The 13,613-nt window shown below is 45.1% G+C and overlaps 1 protein-coding gene across 4 annotated transcripts in view; it reads right to left on the reverse strand.

Moving 5' to 3' along the window:
* The window catches only part of NEK6 (NIMA related kinase 6), a 67,994-nt gene extending 55,519 nt beyond the window's left edge, over nucleotides 1-12,475 (reverse strand). For 3 of the 4 annotated variants that reach the window (XM_032982620.2, XM_032982626.2, XM_032982661.2), the window contains exon 1: nucleotides 12,130-12,336. The gene's annotated coding sequence lies outside the window, so the exon portion shown is untranslated. Of the gene's footprint in view, nucleotides 1-12,129; nucleotides 12,337-12,456 lie in introns of those variants that run through there. The other variant, XM_032982644.2, reaches the window with a different exon arrangement.
* Between the last annotated feature and the right edge of the window lie 1,138 nt (nucleotides 12,476-13,613).

The following is a 13,613-nucleotide window of genomic DNA, read 5'->3' on the forward strand; positions in this document are numbered from 1 at the left end:
ACAGAATGTTCTGAAGAGAAACTGGGAATTAACCTTTCAAGAAAATTATAACTAAATGTGCAAGCTTCGTATCACAGACAAATCACATTTCACACTATATTCTGCCCTCTATGTAACAATTTGCTATTATTCTAATAAGCTTCAATGTTATAGCATAAACTCAGTAGTATCAGATTATTAAAACCTATAAACTTACTCATGCAAACAAAAATCTTCCATCCTGCCCACCCTGCACTTCCTTCCCAACCTCCTCTGACTGCCAAGACACCGCACTGGTCTGAGATTAATACTACATGTTAGAACATTCACCTATTTGGGGGAGCTAGAAAAATTACACTTTACTTACCAAGACAACAGCTCCAGAGTTTCACCTGCAGTTTGTCTGAAAAATCTCTGCTGTACACCACAGGGTGCCTCTCAGACATTCCCAGCTCTGTGGCAATCTATCGATCAGACTGAGAAGTTTCCCACTATACAGGTACCAGAAATGGGCAGAGTGGAGAAGACTTGCTCTGCCCTGGTCTTTCCTTCTCCCTAAGACTGAGGTCCATCTCATAGTTGGTTTGCAGATACTAAACAGTCTTTCAAATAATAATAAAAAAAGCACTTGTGTCAGAGCATGAAACCAAAGAATTAACAGACATTTATAAAGACCTTCACCTTATGTTTTCAAAATGCAGCATCTGTTCTATCTACCACCTATGAGCCACAGCCATGATGATAAGTACTTCAGGTTAAAGCACTAATGCAATTAAAAGAAACAAAAAAGTCCAGCTGAGGCACAGAATGCAATTTAGCTTTCAGCAACCCATTAACTAAGTAAAATGTAATTTTCCAACCATCTCAAATAACCAGTTTTTAGGAGTAATTATGCAGAACACAGCTGAAAGTATCTACCATGTACCAGTTCATGAGCATTCAAAGACAACTGATTACCATCAGATACATACACAAAGGCTTGTTTCAGAAAAGAAACACAAATATTTACAGTATTTCAAAATAAGCTACAATATGGTTTAGTAATATCAATGCAAATTATGTTGACACCTGATTAATACCTGTGAGTAACACACTACTACCCATCAATAGAAATAATTTTTCAAGTCCAGCAAAATCCACAGCTATCGCCGACCAGTAAAGTAGCAACCAACATGGCAAGTGCAAAAGCAGAAAAATAAAAATTAAAGAGTAGTGACAGCAAAGGACCAAATTGACCCAATGTAAAACAAACCAGCTTGAAGAGCTAGTAGAAGAATATAAATTAATAGTGATGTATCAGTTTATTTAGAAATAATGTGAATTGCTGTATTAAGTGTCCAGACTTGACTGGAGTCAAAGATGGGGACAAATCACACCTGCCCTGACTCCATACTCTACTTTGCTCTAACCCCCGGACAGTATCGCAAAATAAACGTGGATCACCACAGTGATGGCAGCAGGATCCTGCAGGGATTTATAGATATTTGGAAAGCAAAGGGAGTGCGTGGGCAAGGTTTCTATAAAAACAACAAAGCCCTTTTGGTACCACACATTCCTGTGAGTGGAGAGAGTTCTCACACTACAACCAAGAGCTACAGAACAACTTGTTTTAAAAAAAGTGTGGAAAAGGGGAACATGTGGAAGAAAAAATATTTAAATAAATAGAAAATATTTATTAATAAATTTGCAACATTTACCAGGTGCTTGACAGACGTGGACTATTTCAGATCAAACCAAGAGAGAGGTGAATCCAGAGTCCCAGGAACACAGACCCTCAGTGTAGGTAGGCAGAGGCAGGAGTACACCATCTAATTTTAGAGGTCAAACCCAATCTTTAAAACATGGGAAGTGGGAAGAAGAGTTGCATTGGCACAGCAAGTAGTGCTCCCAGCTCCACTGCATGATGACTGACTCCCTGAGGAATTTACAGTCTAAACCAAGCCAAGAGCCTGCTAGCAAAGTGATGGTTAATCTATGGAAGAATGTAACTGCCACATGCTCTCATCCAAGTGTACTGCCACGCACTTGCAAGCACCAATATTTCATGCTATGGTAACACCACAAAGGGGAAACTATGGACAACAGCAGCTGAGTCCAGAGGGGAATTAATGCCACATATTGGATGCATGAACAAAAGCTACCCTGGTGCTTACTGCTGCCTGATGACCTAAGTGTAGATGTAAATTTACATATGGTCTTTGTAATACAAAGTAGAGACAGTCTCCAAAGAGAAACTATATCCCTCCACATCATCTAGCTGCTTTTCTTAAACTCTTTACTGCCATCTATGTCACCAAATAAATGAGCAAGCTGTCCCCAATTTCAGATAAACAGTAGGAAAGATAATATGAGACTTCAGTAGAGTCTGATAAGACTCGTGATGAATGATTCATTTCAAACTTCACTTCCTTTGGAGTACCACATGCAAACAGATTGTTTAAAAGCACACACAACGCTTATCCGCCAACCCAAGCTTCACTTTCACATAAGCTTTTCTAGCTGACCAACTTCTGAGACACCAGCCAGAGGACAGACACTGCCAGCTTCTCCTGCCAGTCCCACAAACTCTGAAGTACAGCTGACAAAAGGCAGGAGGGCACCTCAGAGACCCAGGCCATGGCCATGCTGTGAGGGGGAGAAGACACCAGTACAAAGCTCCCCCACACAGCTGCCTCTAGGAAAATGTAAAAGCAGTACTCCAAAAGGTGTGTCTCAGTGTGAGTAAGGTAAGGAAGGGAGAATGGTCTGAGCAGTGCTGGAATATTTTTTTCCATTGCCTTGTTATTGATGGAATGAACGATGCTGAGGCAGTAAACATTTGACCTTCCAGTTGAGAAAATAAAGTTCTTGTTTCCTTCGTTACCCCATTGACTTTTTTCTAACCCACAAGTAAATAGAATATCGAGGGGTTTTCTGAGAAAAAGCCAACATAAAAAAAAAAAAAAAAAAAAACTGGGAAAACCATAGTCTGCTGTGCTTACAAAACAAAAAACCCCTGGCTGAATCTTTGAAAACAATACACACTTCACTGAGAGCGACAACCTGCAGTATGTTATACCAAAAATGCTACAAGGTCTGTTTGTCCACGAGAATGAATCACAGTTTACCCCTGGGAAGAAAGAAAAGTGCAACCAGAACATGGGCTCCTTCAGGGACTTATTAGATCCTCAAAAAGCCATCACAGATGCTCAGACCTGCTTTTGCAGCCGAAGCTTCATCTTGAAAAATATACAACAGAAAAGCAAAGTGAAGAAAAGCCAGTAGATTACACTTCAGCATTCACAGGTAACAAAAGGAAGAGACTTCATCCCCAGACTATTTAACGTCTCTGGCCTTATCTACCTTGGGCTTTCCAGAAAATTCCCTACCTTTCTAATGTTTCCAAGAACTAGCGGCCACACGAGCAGCAATAGATGCTCCCCAAACCCAGGGTTTCCAAGTCACCAGCAATTTTCTTGACTACACATACATCTCTCCCACCCTACAGCTCCAAAGTTATTCTCAATGGGTAAAATGCTACAGAAAGAAGACATGTCCCTTTGCTACACAAGGATCACCGCCATCAGGTCACGCTGCTGTGGTGATGCTGATGGTAGCAAAAGGAACAAGGGGAAAGGCAATCTCACAAAGAAAAACTCCAGTGCCGAGAGATGATTTTATTCTCTCTTTCCACGGGCCAACTGAAAGCCCATAGAGTCGGAGCAGATTTTCACTTTAACATGGACAACTATGGTACGAACATAAAATCGAGTCAGCCGTCCCTCCCTACTACAGAGCCAAACCCTCCCCTAGAGAGTTGTGTGCTCACAACATAGCAAAATGTTTGACCTATAGTAATCAGTTTCATCAACAGACAATCAAAAATATTTTAACTCTATTTGCAGCAATTTTGACTTAAGTAGCTGCAGCTTGATTAACAGTCTTTTATTCAGAGAGAATGGCTGCAAGTTTTCCCTTTCGCTGCATTTGTGATGAAGCACAAAAGCTAAAGTAAGTCATCATAGTCACTTTACAGTACAAACCAGGGAGACTAAAAAAAATCCCAATGAATAAGTCACAGAGTAAGTTACTGCATACCTTAATATACAAAGAACTAAGAGCAAACACAGGTAAAGTGTTTACCTTTGGATGGTAAAGTTCTTACAACTGACATCATGTTATAAATCGAGTAATTGACCCACAAGGAAGTAAGGAGCTCAAGAGAGTTAAAAATTACCCTATAAATACCATAAAGATTAACAGTTTTGTAATACCCACCCAAGAAGCGCTTACTCTAAGTAGAATGATTATGAAAACACAGCAAGAATATTTACTACATAGTACTGAGTTCAGTATATACAGACTGCCACAAAAGGCAGCACTGGTTCTTAATATAGTGACAGCTGAAAGTCACCACTTAGGTTTCCCAACTGATTAAAGGGTAGCACACAGACACACAGAGTTGTGACTTATTTGCTTCTTTGGAATACATTCATATATTTTCAAAACCTTTTCAAGGTTGTTTGGAGGCTTTTTGTTCCAGTTTAACATCTCTGAGAGTTCCATTTTGCACCACTCTGACAGAAGAGCTAATGAAATACTGACAGCACAGAAGAAATAAAGCAGAATTTCCATGAATGAGAGAGAGAATTTTTCTGGCTAAGTTTGTTGATATCTATTCTACCTGGAGTCCCTACTCTTGGAGGAAAGGAACCTTGAAGTATCTAAAGCTTTTCTCCCCATCTCCTCACTGTAATGACATACGTATGCCCCAAGAACCAGAACCCACTGCAAACTCCACACGACAGGCTTGACATTTGGCGTTCCTCTGCAGGAAACAAAATGTCCCAACAAGGAGAAAACCCACTCCTGTCCAGGACAGCAGAGACAAGTGTCCTCAAGGTTAAGAACAGGACAGAGACTCAAACTGAAATTCCTGAAAGGAATTGTATTGAATGTACTGTGAAGTTGCAATCCATTCTGTAGGTCAACATTCCCCAATTATTGCACCATCTGCAGCGATTTTGATCTCAAACTCCACAGTTTAAAAATCACTGGGTTAAGAAAAAAGTTAACTCTCCCAAGTAAAAGAGGACAGTTGGCTCTAAAGAAATAAGAAAAATTGGAATTTATATTATCTTCCGCCACTTGAGCCAGGAGACAACGGCTGCCTCGGAAGCAAGCACCATCAAGCAGCAAGGACGGATGAAACAGCTCAGGCTGTGCTACCTCCCAGCACATCGGCTCTCTGAGGGAGCAATCCCAACTATCCAGCACCCGTTTTTCCTGTCAGCATGGACTTAAAGCTCCGCTTGGTGCACACCATGAGTTTTCAACAGGCTGGTGGATATTTCCCACCTCATAGCAAGTGGGCTTCTCAAAGACTGAACGACAAAAGTAACTGGAGAACAGTATCTGCCACTGAGCTCTGCAAAATGAGAGACTTGCAAATCCTCCCCAGGGTGTGGAACAACACCTGCTCCGTCAGCAGGCTGGCCGGGCACGGGGTCACAGCCCTTATCACTTCGGTTTTTGACCCCTGAAATCCTAGCGCACTAGGTGAGGCCACTATGATTCACTTGGCTGTAGTGCATGGAGGAGCAGGATGGCAACACCATCCCCCAAATGGACAGCACAACCAGTCCTGCGGAATCTCACCCAGCTCAAAGTCCAAAGGATGTTCTGGGCCCGAAAGGTGGGATGCTGCATTGAAACGAGACACTGAGACCTCCTCAGGAAGGTCCCTCAGCTGTCTCCTGGCAATGCTGAAATGCATGGCCGGGGCCACAGCAGCCAGGCTGTTGACAGCCATTCATTTTGTAAATAGCTGTGGCAGCGCAAGACATTATCACCCCCCTCCTCAAAGGGGAATCTCTGCCCTTTTCTCTAGCATTGCCACACTCGGGTTTATTACCCTTGATTCCTCAGGCAGGTTGATTTATAAGAGGTTTAAGCTCACCGAACTAGCATTGCCTGAAATGTGTGCCAGGCAGCACTCCCACACGTCATTCTGCCACCAGCAACACAAGATCAGGAGCCATCTCTGCCCCCTAACCAGAAGGCTCATTTCCAAAAGGGGTTTCTGGAACAGCCTCAGCAGCATCTCCATGCTTGGAAAAACAACATTTCAACACAATTTCCAACTGATGTCACACAAACAATCCATCCACTGAATTAAAAGAAAGGCATATTACACATTATATTGAGATAAGTCAGTTCAGAGGTACAGCCACATTTTAAAGACATGGTGAACTGAAACCTGCACAGAGCACTGCACCTTCCAGCTCCAGAGAAATCAGAATAGCATCAGAATGAAAACTGCTTGAAATGATAACCAAAACTAGTCAAAACTTTGATAAAATGACTAAACTGCCTTCCTAAAAACCAAACACATGGATCTATCAGGGTTGGTGCCTGAGGTCTGTCCAAAGGCAGGGGATGGCTTGGCACCTGGTTTGATTCATCATGTGAAACACATAGAAAGGCTGGAGTCCAGAACTGGAGAGCTAAGTTACTCAAAGTGAATAAACACAAAAACTTTCAGAAGTGCCTAGGGACTGTAATATACCTGTTAATAGTCAGGGGGGGAAGCGAGGAAATAACAAGTAAGGGAAAAAGCTTTATGCCAGCAGCAGCAAATTTTTCATTTAATAAGAACAATTTTACCATCTTCTGCATTTTGTGATCAGACATGTCATAACTATTTTAATAAGTTTTAAAATTGCCATGGTGTACTAGCTCATAGAACAATAAAACAGCACATCCAATTTACAATCTAAAACTAAATTCATGTAGTTCTGTGCACAAACTCCATTTCTGCCATCTTGAAATCTTAGCAGAAAACACTCAACTGTAACAAAAACCATTACACCTTTCACACCTGCTCTTTTTCAGACTTCATTGCACTTGGACTCTATTAAAAATATCCATTTGCTCCATGTTCCCTTGACAGTTTCTAATCTACCTGGTTTTGTTGTGTAAAATACTGTACAAGAACAAGACAGACAACACCACCTCATCTTACTGAAACACGGTAGACTCTAAAGAAGTAATTCGTAAACTACCTGCAAGTCTTTTTTCTTTGAGATGTAATAAATAATGCATTCTGACTGCTAAACAGCATTTGTGAGGTTTCAAGAATGCTTTGGAGTATGCAATTCCTAGAGTCTCATTCACTTACACCATTTGGTTGCAAATAGATAGTCTGCTGTCGGTTCACTTAAACGTGTAACAGGAAACTCAAATTTGACTAAAAGGTTGTATTACATTACTACTGGTTTTATATGGAAACCTTTTTAGAAGTAAGCAGCTAAGGGGAAGTTTTTTTTCCTCTCCCATCTGCGACAGACAGCTGTTCACTGCCTGGAATCTATGATAGCAGACACTTAAAGTAGCACCAAGCTGAAGTAAACATTTTAGAAATTTCATTTCTTTAATTGTGTACTGATACCGTAAAATTATTTGCAATTTATTGCATCATGCCATGTGATAAGCTGTATCATATAGCTAAATGCTGGAAGCTAAATATACTGTTTTAGTTGGATAAAAAAATACTTTTTTCTGAAATATTTTAAAATGTGAAAAAACAATCCAGGAGACTTCTCACACACATACAGCAATGGTGCTTACAGCAAGTCCAGATGTTTAAATACTTAGCACAGGTTAGAACTTGAACTACCCTCGATCCAATCCAAAATGCGTATCAAAAATAAGCCAAGATAGAAAAAGACCTATCTAGCCATAAAAAAAAAAAAATCTGACAGCTTTACAGACTTCTGCATTTGAACCACTATCAAAAATAACTCCCTGTGGTTTTCTGTTTTTAAACAAAATTTAGCTTACAAGCTCTAGAACTGCCCACTTTGTCACACACTTACACAGAATCTTGGTTCTCCCCACCCTACATTTCAGCCAACTAAAGACAGCAGCTTCCAATCTGGATTTAAAAAAAACGCACACACCTCCACACAAACCCGCCAGGATGTATTTTATACAGCTTATTTTTCTATGTAATTCAGACACACCACAGCAATTTCAACCTGCTAGAAAAAGACACTATGATTTTTAAGCCAGTTTTAAATCTAGAATTCACATGCAAATTTTCTGACTTCTGTTTTTTTCCTTCAAAAAGAAAAATACTGTCTGGGCCAACACTAATTCTCAGTTTGAACACATTCTTCTTCTATCTCCTAGATACTACTTTTCCTCCTTTTAACTTCCGAAACGCAGCTCTACAGTGAGACATGGAATTCAGAAGTAAAAGAGATCTGTTACATCACATCCAACAGGCTACCTCTCCCTTGAAAGCATCAGGCCAGAAGGGTCCAGCCTGCTTTCCCCAAGGTACATCCCAGTCCCTCCGCTGATCCCTCAGTGGGTCAGTACCCCTCCAGGAAAAGGTCACAGCTATGGAAAACACAAACTGCCCTTTCAGCAGCCACAAAGAGTAAAGTGGTTCAATTCCCTTATTGAATGAAACTTTTTTTAGTTTCTCCCCACCTTTTTTGGTTCCTGCATTTTGCACCAATTTACTCAGCTGAGCCAACTCACCAGCATTCAGAACACCAGTCCAGGCAGAGGGGAACAGAGAACAGGAGGGAAATTGGGCCGTTTGACTGCACCAAGCTCAGCCATCTAAGGACTCCATGTGATGCTGAGACATATTAAATCTTCCCAATTCTGCTATCCTCAGCTTTCAGATAAACCGTACTTACCTGCTAGGGCACTTAGAGATCTATCGATGAAAAAGCACAAGGAACTTGCTGAGTGCATGCATGTGCTTGTACTACAGGCTTCAGAAAGGGAAGGGTGAATATAATAAAGACAACATCAACAGGACTTAGTAACAGAAGAAACTATTTTCAGGCCCTCTGCCTTTAAGAGGACAAAGTGTTAATTCTGTCCATTTTATACAGCCTTTAACTTCCACATGATTTTATACTGGGAAAGGCCATTTTGTCCAGTCCACAGAGCATGGCATGGATGCACACATGCCTCCTCTGCCACCATGCCTGTCCTGGAACCAGCAACAGAGTGGGTCACTCTTTTCCTGCCAGAAGCCACATTTTCAGGGTCTTCAGTGATAAGTAGTATCAAGGCAGTCATGAACTGTATTTCAACCCCAGGAATATTTAGTGTTTGCTTTCAATATTGCAAGAATGTATCCAGTATAAATGCAAGATAAACAAAGACATATATCAACATTTCCTACAAACAACCCAGTCAACACCTGGATAGGTGTACACTGAATTAGTCACCACCATTCCCACAGAAGGTAAAACAGAATGGTTAAGTGAGTTTCCAAGGTAAATGCAGGAGTGTGTGTCACAGGCAGAATGGTTATTCATAGCCCCCTTAACCATAACTCTGTGCTCAAACCATACAGAGCATCGTGGCCACTGTGTGTCCACGTGGGTGCTGAACTGCAGCAATACTGAGGAAGTTGCAGTTAACAACAACATGCTCATTTGACGGTAAAGATGAGCCCAACTTCTAAAATGAGATTCCATGTATTTATTTTTCTCATTTGCTAGAAATCACCATGAACAACCTCTTCTATAACAAGAACTAAAACACGAGTTGGGCCCTTAAACTCATTTTCTGTAAGGACTGTATCCCATCAAGGCTTTCATTTAAGACAAAACAAAAGTCAGGACCCAGAAGTCAGACTGATGCCCACTTCCATAATTTCATTTCTGAAATCTTCCCCTAGTACTTCCTCTTCTCCTCCAGCAACATACAGTCAATTTTCTTCCTTTAAATTCAGAATTAATACATTTGATTTCTACCGCCTGTCCCACTTGTTGGCTGCTCCAGTTCACACAGTCTAGTCTGGACTGCCGTGTTGTTTGCTGTGTACACAGTTTTCATAGCCCTGAGCTTAAATATATTTGGCACCACATAAAGTAGGAGATGATGTCAAAGTACATCCACTAATTCATCTTCTACACATCTATAAAGTGTGTTTGTTCTGAAGGTGTGCAGGAGGTGGACTTGCTGGTAACTATCCCCATTTTACAGCTAAGAAAGCAGAGGTAGAGCAGGAGAAAAACCCACACGGGCATTTCTGGCTCTTCTCCCCATACAAAGAAATTACTCATTTTACTCTGAGTAAACAACCATTGATAGATCATTCAGTACACAAAAAACTCTTTAAAGCCATTGAAAGAGGCCTTCAGACCAAGAGGTAGGTCTGAATAAAGCCCAAAAGCATACTAAAGATAAATCTCAGAATCTCCCACTATTTTCTGCAGTAGAGCCTCGATTATTAAGAGAAATGAGAACAGTCGGGGTAGGCTCAATACTTTCAACGTACATTATTGACATAAAACTTTTTGGGTAGTATCACAGAAGGCAAGTACTGCAGAAATATCTGTTTCCCAGTGTGGGCTTGGAGCCCAAGTTATTGATCTCTACCTGCTTTTCTCCCAACAAAATAAATACTGAGGAATTTGAGAAGTTATATTAGGATTCATATTCCAATTATGTGTCCGGCCTCTCCATTAAAACAAGTATTTGTCGAAAAACAGAATTCCAGAGGAAGGAAGGAAACTGAAGCAAGCAGAAGTGTTTTATATGTCGCAGGTGTTAAGAAACCAAAAGGTCGATTCTGTTCTGACAATTCCTTTGGGGTGACAGCAGTCACTCACACTCCATCTAGAAATCTCACTTCCCACAGAAGATGCTCTTTTTCCACCATAATAAAAGTTCCTCCCAGCTCCCATTTTTTTAGGTCTCTAAGGCACAGAGCCATAGGAAACAGGGGCAGCAACACTCTTATCTAAAAGAAGTTCCTTTTTTTTTTTTTCCCCTCATTTTTTTTTCTGTTGTTGCTTAAAAGAATATGACTGTCACAAAGAATGTCGACAGGAAAGAAATAACAGTGGAAAGAGTTTGACTCAATGTCAAGAGATGTCTCAAAATGTAAAAACTGTAGAAATGTTGCAGAAGTTAAACGCTTGCTTACAATGATTCACAAAAATGAACTTTTAAAGGAGACACAGAAATGACAGCAAGGCAGTCATAATGTGTCAGGAACTTGCATCACTGGACTTCTAATTGCTACAATATTTCCTATCAAACTACTTATACTGCAATAACGCCATAGGCAATCACCATTGGCAGAAATATTCCGTGTGTGCGAACAGACAGACAAACAGATGGAGCTCAGAAATGCACCATTATTCTAAACAAGCATAAATCACACTTTGGAGGGAATAACATGTTGGGAGAGAAAAAAAATTGGTATTTTATAGTTCAGCTCGAACATGTGCTCTCTCAAAAGCAATGTGTTAATCCCTAAAGCGCTGGGTTTATCTCAGAGTTCCTGTCTTTCGAGATTGCACAAAAGAGAGCACCCCGAGAGCAGCACGCTCCTCTCCCGGGGGAACAGGCTCGGGAGACCCCAAGGGAGGAGCAGCCGGGGAGGGGCCCAGCCCAGCAGCTCCCGGAGACCCCGGGGCTCTCGCCACCAGCCCCCGGAGCTGCCGGAGTGGCCCAGGGAGGCGGCGAGTCAGGGAAAAGCAGAGCCCGGGCTCGCCGGCGGGGCAGCGACACTCGGAGGGGGACGCGCGGGGCGCTGGCATGGGAACCGCTCCGCCGGGGCATGTGTGCTTGGCAGCGCTGCTGCTTTCCATGTGGAAAAAAAAAAAAAAAAAAAAAAAAAAAAAAAAAAGCACCCAAAAAAACCCACCACCAAAACCCTCCCCAAAAAACTCTGCGATGGCACCAACCCACACAAACACTCGTATCCTCGTAATAGTTTTAACTTTGCTCGAATCTTCACGCGGCCCCTCCCCGACAGGAGCCGGTGGGGACCCGCCACCCTCACCGCTCCGGGGCCATTCCCGCTCACGGCGCCGGGGCCGGCGGCGCGGCAGCCCCGGTAAGACGGCAGGCCACGAGGCGCCGCGGCCCGGTCCCCGCGCCGGGACTGCTGCCCGCCCGCCCGCCCGCCCCTCAGCGGCCCCGGCCCCGCCGTCGCCCGCCCTTCCTCCCCCCCCAGCCCTCACTCGACCTGCGGCCCGGGGCTGCCCGGGGTTGGGGGGCGGCGGAGTCGCGGCAGCCGCGGCTGAGGGGCCGCGCAGCGCAGGGGCCCGCGGCGGGCACACCCCCGGCACGGCAGAGCGCGGCGCGGCCCGTCCGCGGCCCTCGGGGCCCTGTCGTGCTCACCTGCGGCCGGCGAGGCGGCGGAGAAGCGCCGGTGCCCGTCCCGGAGCGGGGGAGTGTGGGGAGGGGTGCGGGATGCGGAGGGGAGGGGGGGGGGGATGTGGGGAGGGGCCCAGGCGGCCGCGGCCCCCACAGCGAGAAGCGGAGCCGGCGCCGCGTCCCGCAGACAACTTCGCCGCGCGCGCGCCCGGCCGCCCCGCGCACGCGCTGCCCGCCGCCGCTCGGGCGCGCGCCCCGCCGGCTGCCACGCAGGCCGGGCGGGCCGGGCGCGCGCGCGGGGGGGGGGGGGGGGGGAGGGGGCGGGGCCGCGCCGCGCCGCGCTCTGCCCACCTGCGCGAGCCGCCAGCACCGCGCCCGCGGGCCCGCGGCCGGGGTCCCGCTGCTCGGCGGCGGGAGGCGGGGGAGTGGGTGTTTTGTTTTGGTTTTTGTTTTGTTTTGTTTTGTTTTTTTTTTCCATCTCCCGCTGCGCGTCAGCGCCGGAGCCCGGCGCTCGCCGCCGCGGCCTTTCCCTTTCCTCCCCCGGAAAACGGCGGTTTCCCCGCGCCCCGCGCGTCGGAAGAAATGCCCGCGGCTCCCCGCCCTGACAACCGGCACGGCGCCTGCTCGCGGGGTTTCCCGTTCCTCGCTGCAGACCCGCGGCCCCGGGCTCGGGCCGCTCCCACCGGGCGTGGGGGGGGGGGCCGCGCCGTTCGGGGCCCGGGTGCTGCCTGGCCGGTGCAGCCGGTGCGTTTCCCACCCGCGGGCACGTACCGAAAGGGCCGCACGTGGGTGTTTTTGCAGGAATCGGGATCCAGCGCCGAAATACCCTCAGCGTTTCAGAGGGAAAAGCCTGAAGTCACAAATTTTTGTGTTTTGCAGACGAAGGCAAATGTTAGCACTTGGTATGTTTCAGCTGAATTTGAACTTGAAATTCAACCGGGTTTTTTACAAGGGAACAAAAACCTGAAAGTGAACTTCACAATAAATAAAATCGAAACTAGCAAGTCTCGTCTAATTGCCTAAGCGGGGCGAAAGGCGCTCGGTAGCAGCGTATCTGGTGAGAAATGCGATTGCTCATATTTTGTCAACTTTCGTACTCCAAGGCCTCGCTCCATCAGAAGGTGTTTGCTGGTACGACTGGGAAACTCCTAGTGCTGTCATAGCAGAAAGTGCTAATGCCAGCACGGCTTAGAGCAGTTCAGCAAATGAAACAAGCTAGGCAAGCAAAAGCACCTTTTGCCAGTATAACTTAATTTCTACTCAGCCCTTTGCCAGTTAAAAAGCATAATTTTCTTTTTTTTTTTTTTTTTAAGTCAACCGTCTAAGGAAGACTAGTTGAATTGCTGTACACGGTTCATGTGGGGCAATCACAGCCCCCACAGCGGCTGGGATGGGAAGGCAGGTCCGGGGGAGGGAGTTCACCAGGACTAACAGCGGGCACCCCGCCCGAAACCGTGCCCTGTTCTTCGGGGCATGATTGGCGGTTTCACCCCACTTGTCCTTTGCCT

The sequence above is a fragment of the Tyto alba genome, unplaced genomic scaffold (genome assembly GCF_018691265.1).
Source record: "Tyto alba isolate M040663 unplaced genomic scaffold, T.alba_DEE_v4.0 Super-Scaffold_11, whole genome shotgun sequence".
NCBI classification, from domain to species: Eukaryota; Metazoa; Chordata; class Aves; order Strigiformes; family Tytonidae; genus Tyto; species Tyto alba.